The sequence below is a fragment of the Tympanuchus pallidicinctus genome, unplaced genomic scaffold, assembly GCF_026119805.1.
Source record: "Tympanuchus pallidicinctus isolate F22 unplaced genomic scaffold, pur_lepc_1.0 scaffold10, whole genome shotgun sequence".
Classification (NCBI taxonomy): Eukaryota; Metazoa; Chordata; class Aves; order Galliformes; family Phasianidae; genus Tympanuchus; species Tympanuchus pallidicinctus.
In genome coordinates, this window is record NW_026294619.1 from 8546925 (window position 1) to 8574685 (window position 27761).

The window sequence follows — 27761 nt, forward strand, 5'->3', positions numbered from 1 at the left end:
ACTTGTGTTAACCTAATTATTTTTCCAAAACTTACACTGAAGCAAATAATTGACACTGAGAACCAGGAAACTGCCCTACAAAATACTGTATTTCTGTATTTTGTAAGTATTTTTAAGGGTTTTGTTTGTTTGTTTTAAGATGAAATATTTTAAAAATATTTTAAAAATAAAAATTCTGAACATTTCAGATTTTCATGCAGATAAAGGTATTAATAATATTCCTCAACACAGTGCCTCAAACATGAAAAAAACACCATTTGAAAAGAATGGCCCAATATTACCAGACCGAATGTTTGCTGATGAAGTCAAAACTTAAAATATTGATCAGCTCCACACAAACAAATGCTTCAACAAGAGCTGCAAAGAGTCACAATAAGGGAATATACCACCAGTGGGCTGAGACAAGCAGGGATGGCAGACAGCATGGAATTTGTCTGCTACATAGATTACAGTATCTTCCTCACTTCTGCACTGTCATTTGGGAAACCAAAATGCAAACTTCTGGGAACAGCCATGCTAAGAAGCATACAGCAAGGCACCCTATATATTTCCAAATGGGCTCATTCTTACTGGCTGGCCTGCCAATGGTCCTTGTGCTGGAGCAGAGCAAAGTGCCCTTCTTAGGTTTCACCTTGCCCATTTTAACCCAGTGGGACAGAAACAATGGCATGTTCTGGTTTAATTTCCTCTCATGAGGCATCTCACCTGGATGCACTGAAGCAGTGAATAGCCTTGCTACTGCAAGAATATTTATAGTGGGCTACACTTGTCCAATGCATGAATTGTTTCTTTTCTCAATCTCTCTCTTTTTTTTTTTTTCGTATTTCCTGGAAGGCCTCAAAATCCATCCAGGTTTGTTTGTTCATCTCTCTATATCATTTTCTTCAAAGCTAGTAATTTTCATCTCAAAAGCAATTCCTCAAAAAGGGATAGCTAGGTACGGTCTCCCATCTTGGCTTTGAGGAATGGAGTTCCTCTTCCCTCTGCCCGGAGATGAGCCAAGACTTCCGTACTGCACTATTCATGGCCACCACCTGAGGGAATAAGATGCTGATCCCTGCCTCCTTGAGACCTCTCACGTGTAGAGATGAACAACATCACTAACAGTAGAGCTGCAATATATAACAAGCTATGAGCCAAATACAATGTCTTTGAGTGGTTAAGAGACTGATGCATGCTCTTGTTATTTAGGGTCAAATGGTCACTTGCAATGTTTACTTTATAAATGGTAGCAGCACTGTGCTGCCAAAGAAGTGTGCATGGTCTCAGATCCGGGGGATCTGCAGGCCTGGCAGTGGGGCAATGAGACGTGCGTCCGTCAGGTCCACCAAGCTGTAAGAATTCATGCTCACACCTAATAGGTGCTGCTCTCTCATTTGAGTAGCTGTAGGAACTTGGCACTGGCTGAACACAGGCTCAATGACATCCTCTTCAGCTAAGCAGTGGGCTTATCAGCCTAAAAATGTTTTGCTCCTTGGTTGTCCTTGTTCCTCTAGACAGAAGCAAATATATCTTTGTGAAGCAGCCTGAAGTCTCTGTTGGGATCCTGGAGGCTGGAGTTGTAGTTTCTTTAAAGTACCACGAACATTTATAGAAAAGGGAAAACAAGCAAATAAACAAGTAAATGTTTGAATAACACAAGAAACAGATAGGATAAAGAGGCCCCTGAGTGGAGGAAGGAGAAAGCTACTCAGTAGCTCTGAAATGAAAAAAGCATTCTAATTACTTTCTGTGCTTAAAACAGTTAAATAACATGGCACTTTACATGAGACTTAACGTTGCAATAATCAAAATCAAAGGACTAAAGGAAGGCTGCAGTCCTGTGGCTCAGCTTCTCCCAGGGACTTCATCAGTGAGTCTGAAAGAATCAGTCTTTATGGAGAGTGAGCTCGTCTGCTCTCTTCTTGTCAGCTGTGGAAACTGATTTGCCTGCACTGGACTAACTCAAAGGGCTACACGAGCTCAGGTGACCAGGCTTGTTTGATTTACATATTTTCTGTAGCATAGAGTACTTGTATAATGACAAGGAAAATCTACCGAGTTTAGTGCTGTGCTCGCAGTTGCATATTTCACCTACACTCATAAGTAGCCAACATATATCCATTTAATGTACATCTAAATGTCTTGTGGAATCAGAAGCAATCTCCACTGCAGTGATAGGCTTGTATGGTCCTGGATGCCCTGGCTAACTTATTGCTCAATTCTGAGGCAGGAAAAAAATAAATAGTAGTAGCTCGAGAAAGTGTAGTACTGTTTCATTGAAAAAGGGCAGCACTATGAAAGAGAAATCTCAGAGCACCAGAGAAAAAAATTTACAGAACAATGCACTGAGTCTTAGATTAATCTTAGACTGCTTCACCTCTGCTGAAGGCCCAGATTTTATTCTTGATTTTGCTGCTACCATACTGTGAGATTCCTGTCAAGTCAATTCACCTGCCCATTCCCCTCCTGCCCTCTTGTTTCACCCGTTAAACTGCTTGCAGCTTAGGCCAGAGATGGTTTGCAAAATCCAACATCTTGGTAGCTGGCTTTGTCAGAGGGTTGCAGTTATTGCTGCTTTGCTAGTAAAAAGAGGCATAAAAATGAGAAGAAGAGTTAATAGGAGGCAGCAGGAAGTAGGTGCACAGCTAGAGGACGTTTAGGAATAGCATCTAGAAATTACACAGAAGAAAACATCCTGACAATTTTAATGTTCTAAAATAACAGAAGTAGGGGATGGGAGCAAAGAAATACAGTCCCCTGTGGATAAGCCAACAGAAGCTGGCCTCTTCTTTGACTTCTACAAACCTCTGCTGAGTTCTCAAGAAACTGAAAGCATTCCTAAAAGGGACTGAGGTGGGAAGGGCTACTTCCTGAAAGTGTGGTTCTTGAAGAACGGCAGTTCTGCACCAATCCTGCGCCTCTGCTCCTGCTCTGAGGTGGATATCCTGCAGCTTTAGGCCAGATAAAATACCTCCTCCCTTCAGCACTTGCACATAAATTGATATTAATGTTACCATGTTATACAAGTGCATTGAGGAGGAAAATGGGCTGACTAATGCATCGTCCTGCTCCACTGTTTTTTAACCTGAAGGGTGCCACACTTGTCCCTGGACCATGGGTGGGCACGAATCACAGGAAAAAAGCAGCAGCAGTAGGACAGGCTCAGCAAGGCCTCATCTGTCTCAGCCTTTCTTCTCCAGGCTGCTCCAAATCTCGGTGCAGATGAAGCATATGCTGGCAGAGATGCCTTACAGCCTTCCTGCCCTCAGTTGGCCACACAGTGTTTGGAGGAACTGGGGCCTGCAGACCCAGGCTGCAGCTCAGTCTGAGCTCCTGCTCAGACCTGAGCACATCCAAAAAGGCTGTGATCTGAGCACAGATCTTTTGTCCATGGGCCACTTGTCATGCCATGGATGAATTAAGAAAGGACATGAGTTTGCGTGGTGAAAGGAGTTCCACTGCCAGTTGAGTGCAAGACAGGCAAACCCTAAGCTCCAGCAAATGCCCTGGATGCAGGGGGCTGGAGACCCAGACCCTAGTGTGTGTGCAGCTGAGCAGACTGCTTCACCTCTGCTGAAGGACACTTGTGCAGCCTGGTGCCGGCCACACACAGGCATACATGTAAGCAGATGACGACATCAGGTGGAGGCACCAAACTTTTAATCCCAATTCCATGGAAGTGCCAGGAAAGTGACATTTAACAATGCAAGTTTGTGCTGAAAAGACTAAAAGCGAAACTCCTGTGAAGTTTTAAAACAACGAATAATATCCAAACAATTTGAAAAATTTTAGCACACACTGGCTGTCTCCTAAAATATTTCTCACAGGCCCTGGATGGCACCTTACGACTTTTGGTAGCAGCGGCTGACTAGTGCCAGAAATGCCTCCAAGCGGGCATGCAAAGAGACTAATTTGCCTAAAATCGTAAATGGAAAGCCAGAATTATTCACTATTCTCCCACTCCCTTCTTCTTCCCGTCATCCCCGGCAGCCTGGTTTAGTGGTTGGTGACCCTGCACACAGCAGGGGGTTTGCAACCAGGTGATTACTGTGGTCCTTTTCAACCCAGGCCATTCTAGCATTCTATGATTCTGTGATTCTAAGATTCTATGATTCTATGACCGCAGTGTGTGCAGAAGGCCCTGACTGACAGCCCAGGGAAATACAGTCCCCTCTCTCACTGCAGACACAGTAAATCTCAGGCAGCAGAAATTCAGGCACTTTATTTTCTGACCACACTAGCATGCCTTAGCTTACTCATCTCTCATACAGGGTGACAAAATACTCCTGCTGCTGCAGGTCCCTTAGGTGGCTGCCTGCAACTCCTGAAGCTCTGTGCTTCCCACTGCACATAGTGGACACAAAATGCAGCGGTTCTGGTTAGCAGCACATATATCCATTCCGTATAGCTGTTAACTACGTTGCATGCGAGGTGTCCTTAGGTTGACAGCTCTTTGAAATAGGCAGAGGGCACTAGTTGTAGTGGAGAGTCCTCCTAAAGAGAAGTTGAAGTGAATTTCACATATGCTATTGAACACCTAAATCACATCTGCTGTTCAGTGGTTCCCTATTTGGCATGATCTTAGCAATGAAGAGGTATGAGAGGCCTCACAGTATACTTCTATTAAAATGAGTAGAATCGGAGAAGTAAAGCACTAAGACCGAGAGGGAAAAACTACCGTGGAAGCGCTAATTGCTTGGGCCTCTCCTTCTTACTGGCAGCTGCTTGTGCCTACTGAAAAGGTGCTGCTTACCCACAACAGCAAAGCACTTCACAGCCTGCAAATGATAGGAGGAAGATGTGCTGAAAAAATAGGCCAGCCTTTTCCATGTCACCAGTGGATGCTGGAGGCCTTGCTTTGCCATTGGCAGCCAGACACCTGGCATGCACCTGACTCCAGCTCTGCTGTTCCAGTGCTGGGCATGAAGAAAATGGGGTGGAACGCACTCATCACTGGGTACACTTATCCTATCGGTTTGGTATCATTCAAGTGCTGATGACTTCATCTCTCCTTACAACATTTTCAAATACTTTTCTTACATCTTCACAAACAAACAAACAACAACAACAACAACAAAACACGTGCAGGCTGACTTAGAATGACTTCTCAGAAGCACCAACACAATTCCATTTTCTGGCATCAGCTTTCTGCTTTATGCCACCATTTTATTCAGACATAAGAAATATTATTTCACAGTTATTTAATATAGTTTTGCTGCACAGAAAAACTGCAATAAAAAAAAAAAAGAACAGGGAAATGATTGAACGGGGTCAAAAACAATGGGATGGAGTCAAAAAGATCCAATGGAATGAGCTCATGACAGAGAACGTACGGATTAAGTTCTGCACCGTCCTCGGTGTCAGATGTGCAAAGGTGTGAGGCACACATCTTGCTCTTTCACGGTGAAAACAAACTGCCACACTCCACTCTCCGTTGACATTATTATTTCTGACCCTCCGTTCTACGCCGGGAGCCCGAGTCCCGCCTGGAGAAAGAGCTGCTTCCCACCTGCAAGAACAACCAGCACGCTGGAAGCATGGAGGTCTCACGCTGCACGCATCGCTACGCACACCCATCCGAGCGCCTCGTGAGGGGAACGGAGCTTTTCCACGCAGATCGCGCCGAACCCCGCAGCGTCCCCCTGGCGCCGCTGCCGTCCGCCAGCGCCCGCAGCCGCAGCCCCGGCTGCACTCGGCGGTTCCGCAGCCCGCAGCCCGACGGGGCGAGGCCCTCTGAGCCCAGCCGCGCCCCGCAGCACCCGGGCACCGCCGCCCGCCTCCGCACCGCCCGGGCCCCGGCACCGCGCCTCGGGGCCGAGCAGCAACGCCCGCCACAACTTCTCCGCTCCCAACTTGACAGAGGAAGTTACGGGCGGGGACGCGGGAGCCCGCCGGGATGGCGGGGGCGGCTGTGCGGGGTCGGAACGGGCCGTGCCCGCACCCCGTAGCCCCGCGGCGCCGCCCGGGGCACGCGTAGCTCTCTCTCACGGCCATCCCCGCTCTGCCGGCGGACAGCGGCCGGCGGACAGCGGCAGCGCCCCGCGTCGCCTTGCTGGCGGGGAGGCCCCGCTACCTGCCCCGCTCGGCCGCCCCGAGCCCCGCTCGGCAATCTTTGTGTGAGCGTGTGCGGGGACTATGTGTGTTTGTGTGCGTATGTATGTGTGTGTTTGTATGTGTGTGTCTATGTGTGTGTGTGTGTGTGTGTGTGTGTGTGTGTGTGCGCCGGCGGCTCCCCGGCGGGCCGCGGGTGTAACGGCGGCGCTGTATGGCTGCCGGGCCCGTCCCTCAGCGCGCCGGCCAATGGCGGGCCGCCTTATATCCCGGGGAGTGTTGTGGCTCTGCCCGGGTTGCATGGCTCTGTGTGGAGCCGCGTTCCGCGGGCGCCGAGGCGGAGGGGCTCCGCCGCGCGCCGCGCCTCGCTCCGGCCCAGCGGCGCGCTGCCTGCCCGCTCTCCGGCCCCGCCGAGGTGAGTGCGTGGGAGCGCGGGCGGCGAGCGGCCGAGCGGGGGGCGGCGGGGTGCCCGCGCCTCGCACTTTCCTCTCCGCGCCTCGGCGGCCGGGCAGCCCCCCGGGCCCCGGCAGCGGCCGGCGGGTAGGCGCGGGGCTCGGCGTGCGTTGTGCGGCTGCGGCCGCCGGCACTGCCCTGTCGCTCGGGCGGCCGCTGCCCGCGTCGGAAAGTTTGGGCAGGGGAGGGCGGGTGGGCTCGCGGCGAGACGCGGAGAGCTGTGACGGAGGGGAGGCAGCGGTAGGCCGGCCGGTGCCAGGCTGCGCTGCGAGCGGGCACCTCTGCCGCCGCGGAGAGGAAGGGGAAGGAGGAGGAGGAGGGCGAGCCATCGGCGGCTGCTCGGCCGCCGAGCTGACAGGGCGGCGGGCAAACTTCATCCCGAGGGGCGGCATCGCCCGCCGGGGGGCGGACAGAGGGCCGGGGGCCGCCGGGGAGAGCACCGCGTACCGCCCGCCGCGGCGGTGGAGGAGACGGCGGCCCCGAGGCCGGGCCGGGCGGGGAGTCGGGTGCCTGCGCGTTTTCCGGCAGTCATCGGCGATGCGCCCGGGGCGGCGGCGGCCCCGGCCCCGGGGGGCGGTGAGGAGCGGGCGGGGCTAAACGGGGGGGTCCGCTCGGCGAGTTGGCGGCGGAGCGGCAGGCCGCGGAGGTGAGCGGTGACATCGGGGGGGCGACGGTGACAGAAAACTTGGCGGGGGCCGCCCCGAGGGGCGCCGGGTGGGCGCCGGGCTCTTCTTCGGCGCCGCGAGCCCGGGTCGCGCCGCCTTACGGGGAGCAGCCCTTCTCCCGCAGCCCGTCGCCGCCGCTCTCCTCCCCCCCGGCAGCCGCTTCGCTCTTCCTCCTCTCGGGTTGATTTGCAATGTATGAAACTTGCGCGGCGGCTGGGAGAGCCGATCCGGGGTAGGCAGGCGGGGAAGAGGAGGAGGAGGAGGAGGAGGACGGGGAAGGAAGGGCTGGCGGCGAGGAACGGAGCGGGCGGGCAGCGCCGCTAATCCTGGCGCCGCACGGCAGCAGGTCTGCGCTGGGAATGCCGCTCCGCCGAGCGAGGAAGGTAAAAGGCGGCGATGCGAGGACGCGCGCGGCGGGGCGAGAGGCAGCACCGGCGGTGGCTCCCCGCCCTCCGCCCCGCGCGGCGGGTAGCGAGCGAGCGAGCCAGCCAGCCCGGCTCCCCCCGGCGGCCGGGCCGGGCCGGGGGCCGCGAGGGTTGAGCCGCGCGAGGGGCGGATTCGCGACTTTTTCCGGGGGAGGCCCGCGTGTAAAAGTTGTTTTTCGGAGGTGAGTGCGCGCGGGGAGGCCGGGGCCCCGCCAGGCCGGCGGCGGTCACTCGGGCCTGGGGCGCCGAAACCATTGCCCGTCCTGCCGGTGACACGTCCGAGCCCCGCCGCCGGGGGCCCGCGCCGAGCCCGGCGGCACCGAGCGGCGCCGGGCGGGGGCCGGGCTCCGCGCTGCTCCCGGCGGCGGCACCTCCTCCCGGTGGCAGCGGCGGCGGCGGGATCGTCGCCCGGGCCCGCGGGGAGGAGGAGGGGAGCGGCGGGAGGTGCGCGCTGCCACCGCCGCGGCCGGGCCCCGCCGGGGGGCGGCTCGCAGCGCCCCGAGCCCCGCGGCCCCGCCACCCGCCCCCAAAGGTGTTGGGCAGAGTTTCCCCCCCGGGAGGGCGAGATTTATGCGCTGCATTATTGCCGCTCTCCTCCCCCCTCAAAGCAAGATGGACTCTCTGCGCTCTCTCTCTCTCTCTCTCTCTCTCTCGCTCGCTCTCTCTCGCTCTCTCCCTGACTCTCGCTCGCTCGCTCTCCGCTCCTCTCCCCGTCTCCCTGTGTCTTGTCAGCCTTCGAGATCGACATTTTGTAACTAAGATGCAAACTTGATGGGGACCGGAGGTGTCTCTGTGGGGGCAGAGCCGCGGCGAACCCCGGCTGGCGGCAGCCTCGCTCCATATTTAATACCTTTCCTTCCCACCCCACCCCGCAGCCCGGGTTCCGCTGGCCCTACAATTCGCACGGGCGGCGGCCTGGGCCCCCGTGCTGCGGGGAGCCGCTCTGCCCGGAGCCATCTCTCTCGGGCTCCGGTACCTGCGGCCGCCCGGTGCTGCCCGCTGCCCCCGTGCGCAACTTTCCGCCTCGCCCCTTGTTCCCGTGCGGCGATGATCTCGCGTGGGGCAACCCTACGCGTGCTGCTGGCAGTGCTGCGTGTGCACCCAACTGCCGCCGGGCAGAGGGAGGAGGAATAACCCACCCTGCTGCTGCTGCACGCACGGCGACCTGCTCCCTGTGCACTCCACAGCCACGGTGCATCTTTTGTTTGCGCCTTCCCAAAGGCTTCCTGCTGCTGCCGTGTTGTGCTCGGAGCTCAGGTGGGGTGGGGCGAGGGGAAAGCTGCCTTCAAGTTTTGGGACCACTCCTCTCATCAGCGCCGCGGCGGGCTGTGATATTGTAAAATGACGGTGTGCTGATGGTGTGCCTTTATTTGATACTTTATAGGTCACTATCACATGACAAAGGCTTTGAGACAGCTTCATCTTCGTCTGTCTGTAGTTTCCACTTGCCTTCCTGGGTGAGTATGTAAAGCATATGCGCAGAAAAAGAGCTCGCTTCTTGCTCCTGAGACAGAGCAGCTCTCGGTGCTGCCTCAGACATGGAAGATGCTCATTTGGGTTCTGCTACCTCAGGAAACATGTCTTCTCCAGGTGCTGGCAGCAGCAGCTGGCTTACAAAGTTTCTGTACAGGTGTCAAACAGAATAACCTGTGCATCACTGCATCTCCCATCCTTTCAGTGATGCTTTGTCTCTTACTTTTTGGAACCCTATTTTGTAAGGATGATGAATTCATTGGCTTAGGGATGAAGTTTTGAACCGAAGTAATATTAAGATGTGCAGAGTGCAGTGTGGCAGTCAAAAACTTGCTGAGATAGTGGTGAGGGGAAAAACATGGAAAATACCAACCATTGGAGCAGATAATGGGAAATTTCTGTGGTTCAGGAATCAGCAAGAAGTTTGACATAACAGCAGTGCTACTACAGCAGGAGTTTGTTCGGTTCTAAACGTAAACAGCGTTAATTAGAATTCCACCCATACTGTTTCTGTGTTGCTGTTTTTTTGTTGTTTTTTTTTCTTTTGGCATTGGTGAATGCAGGTACCTCTCAATCTGAAAGATGAATCTTAGTGACTTGGTAGTATTCCTCACCTTTGAGTGTGGAGCTTCCTGTTCTCTCCGTATGCTGTGGAAAAGTTCTGACACTTTCTGATGAAGAATTTGGTTTTGGAGCTGGATTGATGAGGTCATGTAAAGGAGAGGTGGTACACTTGTGGGGTTGTGTTCACAGGTAGTATGAAGCGTGTGCCACACAGAGCATCTTTCGTACCTTTGCCCACGGTGCCACTGAACTGCTTTGGGCTTAAAATAAGGAAGTGGGAGATTAAACACACACACTTCTTTTTAATGGCAATTTTGTATACTTAACAGAAAACAAGATGAGACATGCATTTGGGATAAGCTTAGCACTCATAAACATGAAGGATTAATAACGTGACCTTTTCCAGTCAGAGTACAGCTGACTTGTGTTAAGTGATGGTCCCAAACACGCCAGCAAGAAGGGGGCTGCAGGGAGCAGCTGTGATGCTGTGGCTGTGGACCTGTTCTTCAGGCTGGGATTATGGCTATGGGGAGGTAGGGGAGATATAGTGCTGCCTTTCCTTCAGTTCCTGTAGAACTGCACCCAAATCTCCATTTTCCAGATGTTATGGGCAGTGGGATTGCTGTGTGTAGGTCTGAGACTATAAACACCAGATTAAACTACTGAAATTCTTTGTGACAGATCGTTGCTTTCTGTTCTATAGCATTACTGACATCCTGCTCTGCATAGTGTAATTGATGCAATGATTTTCCCAAAGTAAGAACACACTGGGAAATTCAAAAACTGGCTGGTAAGCTTCAAACTGTTATTCAGAGCTGAGTATACATATGCTGATTTTTGGGCTTAATTTTGTGTTTTCAGGTAAGAGTTGGGTTAGAGGTCTATAAGAGCCTATAATTTCTTTTTTATTTGGAGCAGTGGTGTACAATAATGGGCAAGGGCACCATGGAGGCTTTGCTTGAGGTGGGCTCTTCAGTCATTTTGTAGCTTTAGTTTCATATGACGAAGCCTTCTGTGTGCATGGGAGTTCAGTCTTAGAAGTGAAGTGGAGATAATCATCTGCCTGCACCTTCTAAGACCAGTGGGCCTCCGTTTTGTGTGTAGAGCTAAGTGTAGCACTTGCCTAATATCAATCTGGAACGAACAAATAGCGAAGAAAAGTGTCCTTTTGAACAAAAAGGCACGATGGAAGTTTTAGAGGAGGTTGAGAAGTATATTTCCTCATAGCTTAAAATGTAATAAAAATAGCGTGGCCGTTTAAAGGGGAGAATAAAGATTTTGTTAGATTTGGCCACGACTGGAAATATCCGTTTACTTTAAGGAGTGCTTGTTTTGGTAACAACGAAGATGTGCTTTATTACAAAGTCTCACTGAAGTATCCATCCATGGCTGGAGTTCAGTAATCCAGGCCTGGCGTACAGGACGGCCTTGGGAAGCAGCACCAGGTAGAGTGCCCATGTGTCACAGGCTGGGAGGGGGAGATCTGCTTAGGAAGGGGCCACGAGAAATTCTCAGACATTGGTCCCTGTCTCAAAAGTTTGTTGTGCTCTCCCCTTCCTCTCAGCGCCGCGAGCTGATAAAGTGTTTCAATGCAGACCCACAATTTAGGAAGCTTGTGTTTTGACCTAAACTTACAGTTTGTCAGGAAGTTGCCCTGGGCACTTTGGAGTTGTTGAGGACTGCTTGCTCTGCACCCAGTGCCTGCAGAGCTCCTGTAGGTTTCAGTGGGAGCTCTGTTTAGGGAAGGAATTATGGTGAGAGGAATTTGTCCATACTTGTTTTCCCATTCAAGGAGGAAAACGTTCTCTGTCATAGATGTCATGTGAATAATTAAAGATCTTAAATGTCACATTTTCCACATTAAATATCAGAGTTAACCATGCGTTTGTTTTATACCTCACACTTTTTTTCTTCCAGAACGCTTGTAATGCACTCTGTTCAGAAGTTAGTGGTTCTCCAGCTTGCAGTCCTCTAAGCACGCAAACATCTTTGAGCATGTGATAAACTTTGCTAAATTCACTGATATCTTTGCTTGCGTTCAGAGCTGAAAGTTCTTCCAGGTTGCTGCTGCTGCGTGTAGTCTGTGGGTGATGGTCAGTGATGTTCTGGACAGGGCTTGCAGCAGGCTGGTAGGATGTTAGGGAACTTGGAGCAAGTGGATGGGGATAGAGTTGCTATTCACTATGTGTAGTAGTGTAACATGCCAGTGAGGTATATGCCACACGCATGTCAGCTCTGCTGTGGTGTGAAGGCTATAAACACACCTGCAGTAACACCTGGGCAGCTGTGAGCTGAAATGCCACCTCTCTTTGGCCTCTGTATGGCACATACAGGGTTCTGTGTTTGTGAGAAGGTGGACCTTTGATGGAGGAAGATGCTAGAAATTAAAGCTGGAGCTGAACTGAAACTCTGGTTCTAATTCCTCACCATAACTCACGCTGTCACTGTTAAAACCAGCAGCTGCTTTCCAAACTGTGGGCCTCGATTGCATCCTGTGCCCTGTGTGTGGGTGATGGCCCAGGGGGGGCTGTGGTGGGCTGAAGGTTCGTGGGGTCAGAGCATATCATGGAAATGCAGCCATATGTCCTTCTCCACCTGCAGATGGAGGCTAATGAAACTTCCCTTCATTAAATCGCACTATGCCTGTATATGGGAACAGTTTACCTGAGCGAATTAAGTTTGTTTTAGCACAGTATGGATACTGTTTTACCTCACTGTAACCATAATAATGTATGCTTTCTTTATTACTTAGGTGTCTGCAAAACTGGCTTGATATAATGGTCATGTGTATTTCAAACTGCTCCTGGAGGTATGGGGAGAAACAGGAAGAAGTCAGCTTTTTCTTCTGCTGTGTTATCTTTATGCCTTTTCCTTTCTTCCCCTTATTATTAGGGGAATTCACTGTCAGAAGCAGACTCCCTGTTTTGTTGTTTTTTTTTTTTTACCACTACTGCTATTTATTTATAACTATTGTTATTTAAATTTTAGTGACAGTGCAGTGCTTCATTTTGAGGGTGCTGTGCTGAGCCTGGTGCTTGGAGATGCATAGCGTTCCATAGAAGACCCCCAGCTGTCACTCCTCTTGATGGGTTTCAGATGGGGTAAGACCTGAATTGGTGTAGGGGTTACCTGAAGAGTGGATTGACAGCCTGCTGTTAGATTGCAGTGTTTTAGGGAAAAATAAAAACAACGAATCTCACACTGTTCTCTGAACTATATTATTAATAATTGGCATTGCCTTGTTCATGTGCTTGTGCCCTGTCTGGAGAAGCACATAGGTCATGCTGTAATCACACAGTTCAAAACAAGGAACAGTCACTTCTTATTCCTGTTCTAGGCACCTGAGATACAGCACAGTGAAAGCAGCACAGGCTTGTCTGCAGCCATTTAGCAGTGTGAGCAAGAATGGAATCAAACCCACATCTTGTTAGTTGTGCTCTTTCCCTCAGAGTATGCTCCCTACAAAGCTTTCCTGATAAATGCCCATCTTGATGTGTGAGTGGTCTTACTGAATTCTGCCAGCTGAGAATCTCATGCAAATGTCCAACTTCCTCCATAGAACAACTTTTAAAAAAAGGTATTCTAGAGTTGTGTGAAGCTGCTGGCTTTCATCTGTGTTGCTATTGAGATGAGAGCTTACTGAAGAGTTTTTGCCACTGAACGTGCTATTTGGGCTACAGTGTGTATTATGCTATTTAATACTAAGTTCTCTGTGTTAACTTTATGAAATCAGATATTGGTTTTCATTAAAAAAATATGCATTGGTCTGAATAGTTTTTTATGACTACATTGTTTTTATTTAATATTCATAATCAAGTGCTAAGTTGCAGCTAACTTTTTCATGGAATGTAAAATTGACAGAAGAGCCTGCTTTAGTGTTCTGGCCCTATTTTGTTAAGAAGCCTGACTTACCAATTTGAACTTTTGTTTCTAAACCCAGTGAGGGTATTTCATGTAAGACTTTAAGATTTGCTGAAAACCAGTGTTTAGCTACTGTGGTGATGAGGTGGCTTTGGTTTTAAAATAAGAGTTCTACTGGAGGAGGAAAGGAGACTTCAGTTAGTGAAAATCTAATTGTAGCATTTGCAGTGACAGTAGCATTTTTATCATTTCTAGTGTTTATGAAGTTGATAACAAAAGATGAAGAGGAAGAGCATGGGTTTGACGTTTTCCCATGTTCCTGCCTTTTCCTTCATAGTACACAAATGCACAGAGTAATAGCGAGTCCTCATGAGCATGGACAATTCAGCATGTGAAAATAAGCCAGCTTCAGACATCTCTGTGTACAAAAAGCTGCCACAACAAAATTTCAGTTTTTAGCAAGGAGAAGTAAGGCTAACTGGATTTTATGCAATTACACTAAGAAAATCCATTGCTGGGGAAGCACGGAATTCTTATCAGAAATCCTCCACGTGGGTGTTTCAGGATGAAAGACTTCATAAAATGTGGAAAATCTTCTTCAAAAGTAAGAAACAGCATTTCACTGACCCTTGTTGTCACTGAATGTCTCTTCTAGCAGAGGTGAAAGAAATTCGTTCCGTCTTTCCACAGCACAAGATGTAAGTTCTCTGAACTTATATCAAGTGGAAGCTGTCTTGACAGAAATCTCAACAAATCCTGTCTGCATCTTCCCTTGTTGAGGGGAGGTGGGAAGTCGCTCATCCTCGTACCTGTTCTTTTTTTCTTTTTCTTGAGGATCGTAGTCTGTAGCAAACTGAATGTCTCTCAACAGAATCCCCAGCAAGGACCGTGCTGACCCAGTGTCCTGCTGCATGGTTACTTTCCTCTTGTAGGTGCAGCACCAGGAAGGTTTCTGCCTTCTCAGGAGCTGTTGTCACAAGTGGCTTTCCCAGGACCAGGTGCACAGGGTGAAGGGCAGCCCCTCAGCACCACTGATGACAGATGAATTGGCCCGTGGCAGGGTTCAAATGAGGAAAGCTTGAACGCTGGCCCCTGGTGAGTTGACCACATCATGGTGGCTTCTCTGTGCTGCTGAGTGTGTCGAGCAGTGCCTTTAGCAGGTTGGAAACTTTGAACTTCAATGCGTTTGGTTGGTGGCTTTGATCAGGTATTTCCCAAGTATGGTTTTTCTGCCAGTTACGTAAGGACCTTCAAGCATCTGCATTGTCCAAAGTAGTCTCTTTTCTTTATTCTTTCTCTTCTTTCCTTTTCTCCCCGTACCCTCCCCAGTCTAGTCTTAACCAGCAAGCTTGCAGGAGTGGATAAGGCATGTTGTGTGATAATGGTTGGGATTATGTCTTCTACAGTAGCATAGTAAATCGCCTTTCTTCCTTTGTGAAACAAATTATCCTAAGTTCTTGTTTCTATACGTGAGCTTATTTAAGAAAATAGCACCATGAGAAGTTTGGAGCTTGATAAAGAAAACCTTGGGAGGGAATGAATAGAGTAACATAAGAAATCAAAATTTTCCTTTTTTTCACAGCTTTCAGCATGAAATAACTTCACTAAGGTCAGCAGAGCTGAAACATTGTGATATTCTGTGTTAAAATCGGTCTACGAATGTTAAGAGGAAGTTTTGCTTTTTTGCTAGGCTGATGAAATGGGCGCTGTTGTGGTTGGCCGTGTTTGATTTACTCTCCACGAGTCACTTTTAAGCAATAGCAGTTCTATAGTGAGCCACATCATGCTGATTCACGTAGTTTTATTATTATTACTATTTTTTGTGCATTGCATCTTGTCCTAACTATTGAAGAGCTCTACTATTGAAGAGTCCTACAGCTACAACTTTGCAGTTGGATTACAGGACAGGGACGTGATTTAGCAGAGGGTTGTTAGAGTTCAGGTAGTATGGTGAGGTTGTTGTTGGACTTGATCTTGAAGGTCTTTTCCAACCTGAGCGATTCTGTGATGTGTTATGTGCACTGCTTTTAGGGTCTTACCAAAGCTGCTGGTAGCCTGCAATTCCTCAGGAAGGCTGCCAATTTTGTGTTATTCTTAATTATTGATATACAGTCAGTCCTGCCAGGGTCACACACCCATTGCACTCAGTGATCAGTGCACGAGTGCATGGCCTGAATGTGAGCAATAGAGGGAGGGCAAGGAACGCAGGCTGAAATGTGCAGAGCTCCTGAAAATGAGAAGGAGCTGGGAGAGCAGCAGGTGGGTGATATGTGGCATTTGTCATGTATGTAACGTTACTTTGCACATATGTTTGCTTCCCAAGTTTATGTGGTTCAGCAAGGAAAGTGTTTTGATGCAGGTTAAATCGGTAGTTGGAGGGTATAGATTTTGAAAGAGGTATTGTTATCAGCACCAGTTCACTGAAGTCTGGCTTCAGTTGTCCTCTCTCTTTGCAAAAAGCCTTTTTTTAGTACTCAGTTCTTGTGTTGTGGAGTGCAGACTTCTGGCCTGCCTCAGTTCTTATCGGTGAACGCTGTGCCACGGACCTGGGAGTTTCAGCATTTACCTCATTTGGATGTCTCAGAATTCTTGCTTACTTCAAGTAAAATGTCTCTATTTGTGTTTCTTCCTTCTAATTTATTTGAGATACTCTTTCATACATCGTGTTAAACATCAGTCATCAAGTGCTCGTAATATATTTTGAAACAAGTACACAAAATTGCAGCACGATTCAGCACTGATTACAGAGCTATGGCATAGGAATTAATAAGAAAATAAAAATAGCATAATTAATTTCCAGCTGCTTTTGGAGAAACAGGGGTGTTTATGGGGGGAAATTTGGTGTCTGCAGAATGAGGAATGACAAAGCTGTTAGCAAATACTTTAATGCAACAACCTATTTGCAGTTTGTTTCCTCTATTGATTAAAAACACGTTCCAGTGCTGAAAGAGTAAACAGAAGTTGCTGTGCCTCTTGTTGAAGGCTGCTGGACTAAATAAAGAGCACGAGTGTCAGAACTAGAGCAAGGGGAGGAAGTTTTCAGTTTTATTTATCGGTACAGAAAATCTTAAATAAGGGCAGTAAAACATGGACAGCTAAGTGGAATTGTTGGTTGTGTGTTCGCCTTTCCCATTAATCTCTAAGAGTACTGCCTGCATGTGTGTCAGAGGAAAACAGTCTCCAACTGTTCCCTGTGATATTAAATCAGTGTTTTCTTCACACGTCTTGTATGTGCTCATGTTGGTGTTGCTTGCGGTGTTGTTGCAGAGCATCGGATGCTTGTGTGGAGTATGTTCTGTGGCTCAAAGTGACCTGGACCAAACCTGATGCTGTGAGAGCCCTGTGAGGCTTGATTTCCTCACAAGGACACTGTCAGAGGAGCTGCAGCTCTGCCATCTCTGCACAGTTCACTGCTGCTGCGAGCTGACTGCTCATCCAGGTGAATCTCTGAGCAAGGCTTTAGGCCTGCCTGGTTTGCAAGCAGCAAAGGACGATCCTGCCCCTCTGGGAGGCAAGTCCAGGGGAAGCAGTTATTTATTTGTGTGGAGGAACAGGCTCCTGGTGATGTGGTGCTGCGGGTGTTGTGCTTTCTGCTTGCCGTCCTGGGTGGTCCCACAGGGCAGTGTGCAGAGTTTGATTGCTCTTTGTTAAAGGAGATAGAGCAAATGAATCAGGGGAGGTGAGGTGGTTGTCACAGGTGTCCCCACACAGTGGGTGGCAGCTCAGGCCTCTCAGTGAGGACAGTGGCTGCTCTGAGTTGGGAATCCTATGGAAAAGTCTTTGGATGTGTTTTGGAATGCTGTCAGCCCTTGCAGCTGTCAAGCCAGGCTGAGGCAGAGTGTGGAGGCAAGCAGAGCTCAAACAGGGAGACTCTTACACCACATCCTCATGGCTTTTGTGAGCCCCAGGTGTGCACATTACCTTTGCACATGTGGTGGCCTGGCATTCCAGATCTGTCTGTTCAACTGACTGAAATTGTGACCATAGTCAGTAGGCGCTTGGTTTTAATTAGTGATTTTATCTCATTTTGCTTTGATATTTTTGTATTTGTTTTCTCAGAGGCAATCTGTATTGGTAGACGACTGTTAAAATATATTGACAAATACAGCCTTTACACTAAGCTTGGCACTTCTTTTTTGCTAGTTCAGAGGATGCACTGTATGCCTACACCTTTTGTAAGTGATTACATGGCTTATATGCATTTATTTAGCTCATGAGTGATGGAAAGCTTTTGTTCAGAATGTGACAAATCATACTATTTAAACTATGGTCTTTAAGAGTCCTATTTATTAAAGTAGTATGTGTGCACAAACACCCCCATATGGGTTAATGAAGGCAGCACTTCTACTCAGTGCTTTAGAGAGAGTACAATCCCGAATAAGGTGCAGATTCTGATGTAACCAAACCAAGCTTTTAGAACTGGGAAAACTAATCTCTGTTTGCTTTGCTTTCTCAAAACAGAGGAAAAATGAGCTTTCTTGCTTTTCCAACTTTATACCACTTATATTTTTTTCTGCAATTGCAGTGGAATTTGCTGCTTTCAGGTAACTTAGTTTTAAATATAGCTCTTCTTTCTGGTCAAATCATAGAATGGCCTGGGTTGAAAAGGACCACAATGATCATCTAGTTTCAACCCCCCTGCTCTGTGCAGGGTTGCCAACCACCAGACCAGGCTGCCCAGAGCCACATCCAGCCTGGCCTTGAATGCCTCCAGGGATGGGGCATCCATGGTCTCCTTGGGCAACCTGTTCAGTGTGTCACCATCCTCTAAGTTCTTCAGTGAAGTCTGCCACGTTCAGTATTTGAATTTTGTTTACAATTTTGAACCCCAAAATAAAAATAATTTATTATACAGGGAGAGTTATAAAACATTGCAGTAAAATTTTAGCATTGGTTTGTCATAAAATAAAGCTAAGTTACTTTCATGGATGTTTTATTAATATATGTTAAAGGTCAGTAACATCTGATTGAAATTTGAGTCTAATTTCTTTGTTCAGAGAAGATTTGTTTTAACTGTAAATCTATTTATGCTAACCTGAATGTGTTTTCTAAGACAACTTCAGAATCCATTATCCAAAGTCCCTGTTTGTAATAGCAGAAGTCTGCCACTACAGAGGAGCACAGAGCAGCTCACTAGATGACGCTGTAACTGTGTTAACATCTGTGTGGGAGATGGATGCCTCTCCTGCTCCTGGCAGGTACAGATGAACGGAGACCTGTCTGTTTACAATGTTGCTTAAGTAAAATAAATAAAAACAACAAAGTGATTCTTTTAAAACTGCTGTGACAGTCTTTCCTTCAGATTGTGTGACATGTGGCTGTGGTTTTAATGGCCAAGGGAGGGCTTGATCATTTCCAGAAATGACTCTAGCACCACTGCTGTCCAGAACCCAAAAACTGAAATCAAGCGTTTTGTTGAATGCTTTTTCCTCAGCTTAATTTATGTAGTAGATGAAGAAAATGATAATTAAAAAAAAAAAAAAAAAAGAAAAAAAAAAAAAAAGAAAAATGCCATAGAAACTCTATGGAGTAACATTGATAAAGAATTCTAACCTCTTCCCTCCTTTCCTCCCCACTCAAAATATTAATAGCATCTTGACAGAGTTTAAAAAAAAACAAAAAAACAAACAAACAAAAAAACTTGATAGCATGTATTGACTCTGCAGCTCCATGGTGCTTTTCTGCAGCAGGATAAGAGTGTACCAGTGTTTCTGACTACTAAGGAATGCAGAATTAGACCTCAGCTGGTTGGAGGGTTGTACTCAGAAATGTAGAGTGTGCCTGAGGCCTAGTGGCATGGTTATACAAACTATTCACATATTGGAATTTTGCTCCCCCCAAAAAGAAGAATGACACACTTCAAGAAGTGTTTTTATGGCCTTCTTTCCTTGGTGCAAACAGATTTTGTAGTCTTGTCTTTCTCTTCTGTTTGTCCAAATTCTTTTGTATCATTGCATAGAGTATTCAAAGTATCTACAGCTGTTGGGGTTCTTGTATACCTGAGTATTAACATAGAAGATGAAAACCTAAATAGAAATTAGAAGAGAATGGAAGTGACAGTTGAAATACTGTTCACAGATGTTTAAAACAGGCAAGAACAAGCATTCCTTTAAAAAAAAAAAAAATAAAGTGGGAAAGTTACTGAATATTATCTTCACTTTTTCTTAAGAGAACATGTTGAAGTACGATGAATCCCTCATCCTGAAAGGGTCATCATTTTTATTTTCACACGCATTTGCTGCAAGCGCAGTAAGGAAATAAGTCACACATTTTAGGTAGCTTTTCTTATGGAAGCTGTTTATTGCCAAAGTATTCATGTTTTATAAAAGTGCCTTAAAACAATTAGCTCTTGTTTGGTAGAAGTGTTTAAACAGAATGCTTTAGTAATGTGGCTGATTTTATAGTTATTGCGTTTCCTTAGGATTGAACTATTCTTGTTCTGACTTGTTTTCCTCCCCCCTTAAATATGTGAAATGTTGAGGCTTTCTTTTTCAGAAAAGAAGTATTTGAGCCAAGATTTTTTTTCAGGAGTTGTGATATCTTGGAGGATGTTCTGGATGAGCTATCTAAGAGAAGCCCCTTCCTCAATGTGTGCTTAGTGGTGCTTTCCTGCCGTCTTGCACTGAGGTGGGCTACTGGCCACATAAAAAAATGTGGTTAAAAGCTTCCCTTCAGTCCGAGCTCTGAGCTGATGTGTTTATGTGAGCCCACTGAGGCTGCTGGAGCAGAGTTGGGCTCTGTTTGTTATGGGAATTCTGGCAAAACCGGCTAGGGGAACTGTTTAAAGTATTGCTGCAACTACATTGACAATGCTTGATGGGAAGAATGAGACACCCCCACCCCTCTCTGAGATGTTTTTGGAAGAGTAGAAGGTTTGGTCCCATCACTGCAAATTAATTCCTCATTTTCACAGGAACGATGCTGCGATGGCTAAGATCGCTGTCTCTCTAAATTGCATTAGAAGTCTGTTGGCTTCAGTGGAAGGAAATTTGGGTTCGTAGCAAGTGTCTTCATAGATTGAATTGAGGGACTTATTCTTTAAGGCTCTTCTGTACTTGACCTTTATCATAATACTGGTTATTGATGTGGATTTTACTGTTGCAGAAACAGGGATGAAATTATGAGTGTGGATACGTAAGCTCAGAATTAAGGTACTGTGTGCCATGATGATTTCTTCACCTTCAGAAACCAAAATAAGCTGTAAAATCTTTTCTATAAGGGTATATTTGCACTTGTGTAGCTGTCTTTTGGCCCATAAAGTTATGCTGGTATAACGCCTTCTGTATGAGGCACACACATAGAAAGAGTGGTTGTGTTCTGGTGTAGCTGAAGCAAGAACATTTTCCAAAGCAGACATTCTTTGAGTAACGTGAATTACACTCAAATGGTGTTAGGAGTGAAGGAGAGAAATCTAGGAGTAAGTTTCTAGTAAGATGTGCATCAAACACTGAATGAACTTTATGAAGTATGACCTGAGGCATGTGCAATACTGTATCTAGTACAATTTACTGTTTAAGCTGAAGTATATTCAGAGAGATGGTTGAAAATACATTCTAGTTCCACATTTATACTTTAGGAAGCAAATGAAAGGCTAGCACTTCCTTCTAGGATTCAAAGAGTTAAAATTTCACCCAAAGAAACAGGAAAAAAAAAACAAACTAAAACAGGCCAGTAATGCAGCTTTACTATTAATTTGCTTCATGATCTTGGGTCAATTGCTTCCTCTTTCTGTTTCTCTGTTTGCAAATCTGGGATAGTGATGTCTCTCTCCTTTGTTAAATGTGGTGCAATCTATGGAGGGAAAAACTTGATACTGTGTTATGGGACAAAAAGTTTTTTTTAAAAAAAAATTGCTCAGATTTTTATGTTATTTTGCTGCTTTCCGAGTATTGAATCTGCCATAAAGTAAAATACCAGTTAAAATTACAGCCTATTAATACAGTACTGAATCTCAGTATAAGTCCCCTTGGTAAGGGCTTGATGTCTGTGATGCTCTTTAACATCTGAAAAAGCTGCCGCTTCCTCTAAAGAAGTGGATTGAATGTTGACTTTTAGCATATCATCCTACCAAAGAGTCAAAATAATTCCCTTTCTAACCAGACTTTTCTAAAACAGAAAAAAAAGTCTTCTAAAAAAGACTTCTTTTAAACAGTGAAGTCTTTGAGTGTACTGTAGAACCACAGAATCATGGAATTACAGGGGTTAGAAGGGACTTACAGAGATCAAGTCCAACCCCCCTGCCAAAGCAGGTTCCCTACAGCAGGTCGCACAGGTAGGCATCCAGGCAGCTCTTGAACATCTCCAGAGAAGGAGACTCCACCACCTCCCTGGGCAGCCTGTTCCAGTGCTCCGTCACCCTCACCATGAAGAAGTTCTTATGCACATTTGTGTGGAACTTCCTATGCTCCAGTTTGTGGCCATTTCCCCTTGTCCTCTTGCCGTGCATGCTGAATAAGAGTCTGGCCTCATCCCTTTGCCTCCCACACCCTAAATATTTATAGACATTGATCAGATCCCCTCGCAGTCGTCTTTTCTCAAGGCTGAACAGACCCAGGTCGGGGAGATACTCCAGGCCTTTATCATCTTTGTGGCCCTCTGTGGGACTCTTTCCAGGAGATCCCTGTCTTTTTTGTACTGGGGGCCCAGAACTGGATGCAGTATTCCAGGTGAGGCTGTACCAGGGCAGAGTAGGGTGGGGGAGGGGAGAGGGGGGTGAGTGATGATATTGTCATAAACATATGTTACATATTCTGTTAAACAATAACACATTATTAGGACATAATAACACTTTGCTGTCATAATTGCATACTTCTCCAGGTATCAGCTAACTACGTCCTATAAACCATTCAGAACTCTATTTCACAGATTGCAGTTGTCCCAGGGATGTTCAGGTAAGGCTAGGGCATGGCAGAACTTCCAAACTTCCTGAAATTTTCTATATTGCTGTAGAAGTTTATTACACCTGCTACCTTTCTGTTACTAAAAGTTCTGCTTTGTATGTAGACAATATTACTTTTCCATACCAATAGGAAAAAAAAAAAAAAGTGATAACTTTGTCATGTCAGATTTCAGGCTGACTGGCTGAGTATTCACAGACTGTTACCAAATCTGCTAGCATCCAACTTCAATATTCAGAACTGTTCTTCTCTACTCAAGAGCTTGCGCTGTGTGATAGGAACACAACACGGTAGGATCTCTCCTTAACTCGGTGCTGTATGAATACCACCCTCCATTCTTCCTACTTCTCTGAAAGTGACTTCTGCAGGGATGTATGAGCGTGCTCTGTCTGTGGTCTGAGATGTGTGGAGGTGGTAGAAATGTGTTTAGGCTGGTACTAGGCACGCAATAAAATGTCCTACTGCTCAAAAGACTTTATTAAGCTAGGCCTGGTCTGTACTTAAATAGTTCAACTGCTCTAGAGATTGACATAACTGGTGTAGAAAGAAGAAAACATTGCAGCAGTTTGGGGCTTTCTGGAGGACTTGGTGGTTCCAGTCTTACATTGTAAGACTTGTAATTTTTAGTGGTAGTTCAGTAACAAGGAAACCTACTGACTGTCTTTTAAAACATACTTGGCTGAGATTCATTGGATTTTGTGCTTTCTTTTTATATGCTGCAGTTGTTCACAGCTTTGGACTTCTATGCTGACCTAGGGTTTTAAGCAGGTTTATCAGTTGGCACATGGTCTTTAGCATACCAGAACACAATTTCATAGAAAATTCTTAATACCTTGTTCACTTTCTGATATCAAATCCAACTGTCTCTGTGCTACACTGTGGAATAAAATGGTAGAAAGACAGTAATTGGTAAAAATCAGTGGATCGTAAGGATGTTATATTCCCCATCCTTATTTTATTATTATGGTCAGCAGAGGCTTTTTAGATGTTGGCTTTTTTTTTTAAATGCTCCTGAATTTGAGGCTTTTTTTTTTTACTGTTTTTTTTCCTTTGTTGAGTTTATTCCAAAGGATTTTGTAGTGTTTTCATCTGAGGGAGATGAGAAGGAATTGCAATTATAAGTATGTATCTTCTTATTTCACAAACGCAGAATAAATTATTTTTTGGGGGGAGTGAGAGAGGGAATGCTTTTTTTTTTTTTTTTGGTTGTGGTGTGTATGTGTAAGTGCAATTGTTAAGAATTCTTCAGCTGTGGAGAAGACCGAGATCTTCATGTATTTTAGGTCCCAGTCTAACAGTGCGTCTGTAATAGCAGTCCCCTGAGCTACTTGCAGGCTTTTGAAGCCTTACATGCAGCTGGTGGTATAGAGACCTGATCCTGCACTGAAACGTTTTGGCACACATCCTTGGGCATGTGCACTTTTTTGGGTAAGCTGTTGTGGCTTGGCACCAGTGAAACAATTGGTAAAGATGGTTCTGATTGTGGATTCCAGTTTATAAAGCAGCAAGGTTTGTCTTGGAAATCTGATAAGGCTTGTTACTTAAAGAAGCTTGTAAATTCTATAGCCTGACAGATTTATAAAGATGTTTCTCTAACAAATAGAGATTATTACATTCAGAACTTTCCTCTTTTCTCCTTAAATCATAAGGTTAAACAGTTGACGAAACGAGATAAGTAAGAGTATAGCTTAAAAATAGTACTGGTAAGTGATGAGGAGGTGAGGTCTCTTTCTAATTATTACTTGAATAATGTAACTTAAAACTGCTTGGAAAATTTTCTCAACAAAAGTTTGCAAAAATTTTTTTGGCAGAAAAAAACATTTCAAACAGGCATTTCAAGAACAAGTAACACAGATCTTACCCTGACTGTTGTGGATTACTGTTTCAGAGGGGAACCAGAATGAAGACATGCCATGATGCTTCCTTAGCCTGTACCAGGTGCTTCTGGCTCCTTAGGGATCTCACAGACTTAAGCAGAATTAATACTGGTCAGTAACACTGGTCAGTTATCTCTGCTATGTTCAGAACCCGTGGATAACAGTGAAAAGTTTCAATCTGCTTCTGAGTAGGAGTGCTATTATCATGGCCAACTCAGGCTCACCAAGAAGACTTTTGATCAGACTATGAGAACTGTCATGTCGCTGTTTCCAACCGTCTTGCAGAGTAGCTCAACTCCCTGTTTGTGCTTTGAGTTTGTAGGCAAGCAGAGATCTTCCTATTGCATTTCTAAAATTTCAAAATATAGGACTGCTAGAGAGATAAAATGAAGATGAAAGGATTGTTGTCAACACTAACTTGCATTGAATTGGTGTTTCTTACAGTCCCAGTGTTTTTCTGTAGTGCTCTGAGATGGTGTTGAGAGATTTGCAGTGGGCATTGGATCTGAATCTGTTCTGGTGTGAGATAATAACAGTTCTTCTCTGTAGCCAAAGTCTGAAGGTGCCTTTGATGCACATCTGCAATTAGAGCGAGGCTGGTTTGGTGTCTTGGTACTCCAGAGCAGGGAAGGGGCTGAACCACATGGCTCCTAACAAAGAGATGTTGATACAACAAATATACAGACTGAGGGTAGGTGACACTGGTACCTCACTTCTAGGGTGCACAGCTTGTCTTCTGCAGTCCTGATGCCCCATAGATTTCCCTTTCTCGTGAGTTTTCTATAGAGGAGGAATGCATAAGGACAACTGTGAGAAGTGCCTTGATGTCATCCAGACACGGTCAGTGCATGGGCAGAACTCAATCTGAGAGGGAATCTCAGCCCGGGTGTTATCGGAGATTGTCACAGACGCTTCTGAACTTGGACTTGTGAATTAATTGTCTGGCTACTACTAGGACTTTAAAAGTAGGGGGAGGTGGGGAAGGAATATCAAAGCTATAGGAGACAAACGCAAGCTTGTGAAGTCATAATTTTTTTTTGTGCAGACCGGGTGCACTGCCTGACATTTTGTCATTGCTTCAATCTTTAACAGAATACATCATACTTATGGATGAAGGGAGGTGTTTCTGCTGTACTTTTTTTGGCCATGGATCTGTAATCATTGGTCTTCAGTTTATTTATGAGCTATTGAGGCCTTTACTAAAGACACTTTGCTTATAATGTTAGAAAGCACTGTTCCTCTTCTGAATCTGACAGTTTTTTCCCCTTACCAAAGGAAGTCCCAAGAAGTTCAGTTTACTACAGCTGTGTCAACAGTTTATGGGCCACTCCAGCCCAGTTTTGTGACTAATGGGGTGGGGAGACCCACAGACTTACAACCCAGGAAAGGGGAAAAAGGGAAAAGGGTGGGGAGATGGGCCTAAAAACAAAACAGCGGCAACAATCTGAGGAGAAACAAACTAATTTACTCAATAACATATCGAAATGCAGGATAGCACACTATAATACAATATAAGTAGAATTGAAGCTAATAAATCAGATAAAATGAGAGAGCATCGAAAAACCAAAGGCCTTACTCTAATGCTGAAGGTGAGATGTCTAGCTGGGACAAACAGGAAAGCAAAAGAGAGCATGTCTTGTAATCTGTGAGCAGTTTTATCTTTCTCTCTGGATGGAAAACAGAAACAGAACAATGCAAAGTCCTCTGGGCTGTATAGTATGTAGTTCTTCTGAGAACTAGGTACCCAGAACTATTCATGATCCACAGAACTGGAGTGTTAACTCTTCAACTCCCAGTGCACTGCATGATGTTATGATGTGGAATACTGATAACCAAAAATCATAAAACCATTACAAGCTGGTAACAGATGCATGACATGGTAAATCTTCACTGGGTTCAGTGAAGGTATCTGAGCGGGGATGTGGGACAGGGAAATGCTCTTCAAATGTCCTGTACATCTGTGGCAAATTACTGAGCTCTGAGAATTTAAAAAAAAAAGAAAAAAAAGGTTGGGTTCTTGATCAGGTTCATGGATTTGCAGAATTTTGGTAGTTCATTAAGTCCTCTGAATGTGATAGAGGTGAAGGGGAATGAGGAAGGGAGAAACACTAATTAGAAGCTCAAGTTGCAGCTATAAGGTGATCGCACAGAACTGGATCTTTTGAGAGAACTTGACGTGTGTTTTTGCTGTATTAAAATTTGAACAAATGCAGAATTCGTTACAAGAATAGAATTACTATGTTTCAAAAATGCACTTGACTGCAAGGATTTTCAGCCTAAAATTCATATTATTTCTACATGGAATCTCTTTCACACGCGTTAAATTTAATGCTAGTGACAGTTACTTGATCATAGTGTTCATTTAAACTTAAAGGCATCTGCAAAGAGCCTATCTAAAACTTAGAATTCTTGAAAGATATTTAAATATTTAAAATATCCTCCATATGATTACTATATCCAGCCCTTCAGCTATGTAAACAATGCTAGGAATAATGAACCAGAAAATATTCAGAATAGCACAATCTCTTTCACTTTAATACTCGCTATGATGAAACACAAGGAAACCAATTCCTGAATGTTTTTGTTGTTCTTTTTTTTACCAACTCACTGCTGAAACAAGCTTTCAGGGAAATCCATGGAGCCCCACAAGGTGGCAGGAGCTAACTGTGCTACATGTGAGCTGTGATCGGAAGGAGTGTAAAGGTAATGAATTGATTTCGCCAGTTCTGTACATTTGGATCATGAGCAAATTAACCAGACTTCAGAAACCCTCTTTGTTCTTCTGAGTAGGTTAGGCAAAAGGATGAGATTCTAGCCTCAAGAATGTTCCTTCCACAAAAATGAAAGTTATGCATTCTTACTGTGTCAACACAAAGGGCCTTCAGGTTCATTCAGAGCTACTTCCTTGCTTGTAATATCACATAATTCCTGTGAATGGAAAGTGAAGTCCTTCAGCAACTCACTGCCATATGAGATTCACAGTTTAGCAAGTTGGCAGAAAGCATCTCTTAGTTGCAAACTCATCTTGACATTGTGGGAACGTTGATCGTGAGGACAGACACAGCATCTGGAACTGTACAAGTGAATTTCTGCTGCTTTAATGAGACAATAGAGGTGTTTTTCTTTGGAAACTAAAGTGTCAAACCAGCATTAAAAATATCCAGGTGTGGGGATTATTGGAAGTCATGAACGTGGCTCATCCTAATTAGTGGGGTTGCTGGCCAGCATGTAGTGCATAAGGCTGAAATGCAGAATATTTGTTCCCTCCCTTCCTACTATCCCAGTGAACTGGTGTTCCTGTTTCACTTTTTCTTTGGTTTCTGTGTACATGCTACTGCTCTGTTTGCTCTTGAAACATTTCTGTGATGAGGATGTGAGAAGCACCACGAAATAAAGGAGTTAATCAAGTGCTCTCATCAAATACATGTTTTGAGGGCCCTGTGGTTGTATACTCATACTTGCTCTTCCTTATCCTTGCACTTTGAGTTTTAGTCTTTCCCTGTTGCATGATCT

The 27761-nt window shown here is 45.7% G+C and overlaps 1 protein-coding gene across 14 annotated transcripts in view; it reads left to right on the top strand.

Moving 5' to 3' along the window:
• The first annotated feature begins 6337 nt into the window (after window positions 1-6337).
• The window catches only part of BBX (BBX high mobility group box domain containing), a 140626-nt gene continuing 119202 nt past the window's right edge, over window positions 6338-27761 (top strand). For 4 of the 14 annotated variants that reach the window (XM_052666485.1, XM_052666433.1, XM_052666510.1 and 1 more), the window contains exons 1-2: window positions 7410-7534; window positions 8961-9033. The gene's annotated coding sequence lies outside the window, so the exon portion shown is untranslated. Of the gene's footprint in view, window positions 6449-7080; window positions 7133-7408; window positions 7535-7636; window positions 7759-8960; window positions 9034-27761 lie in introns of those variants that run through there. The other 10 variants (XM_052666404.1, XM_052666447.1, XM_052666442.1 and 7 more) reach the window with 7 other exon arrangements.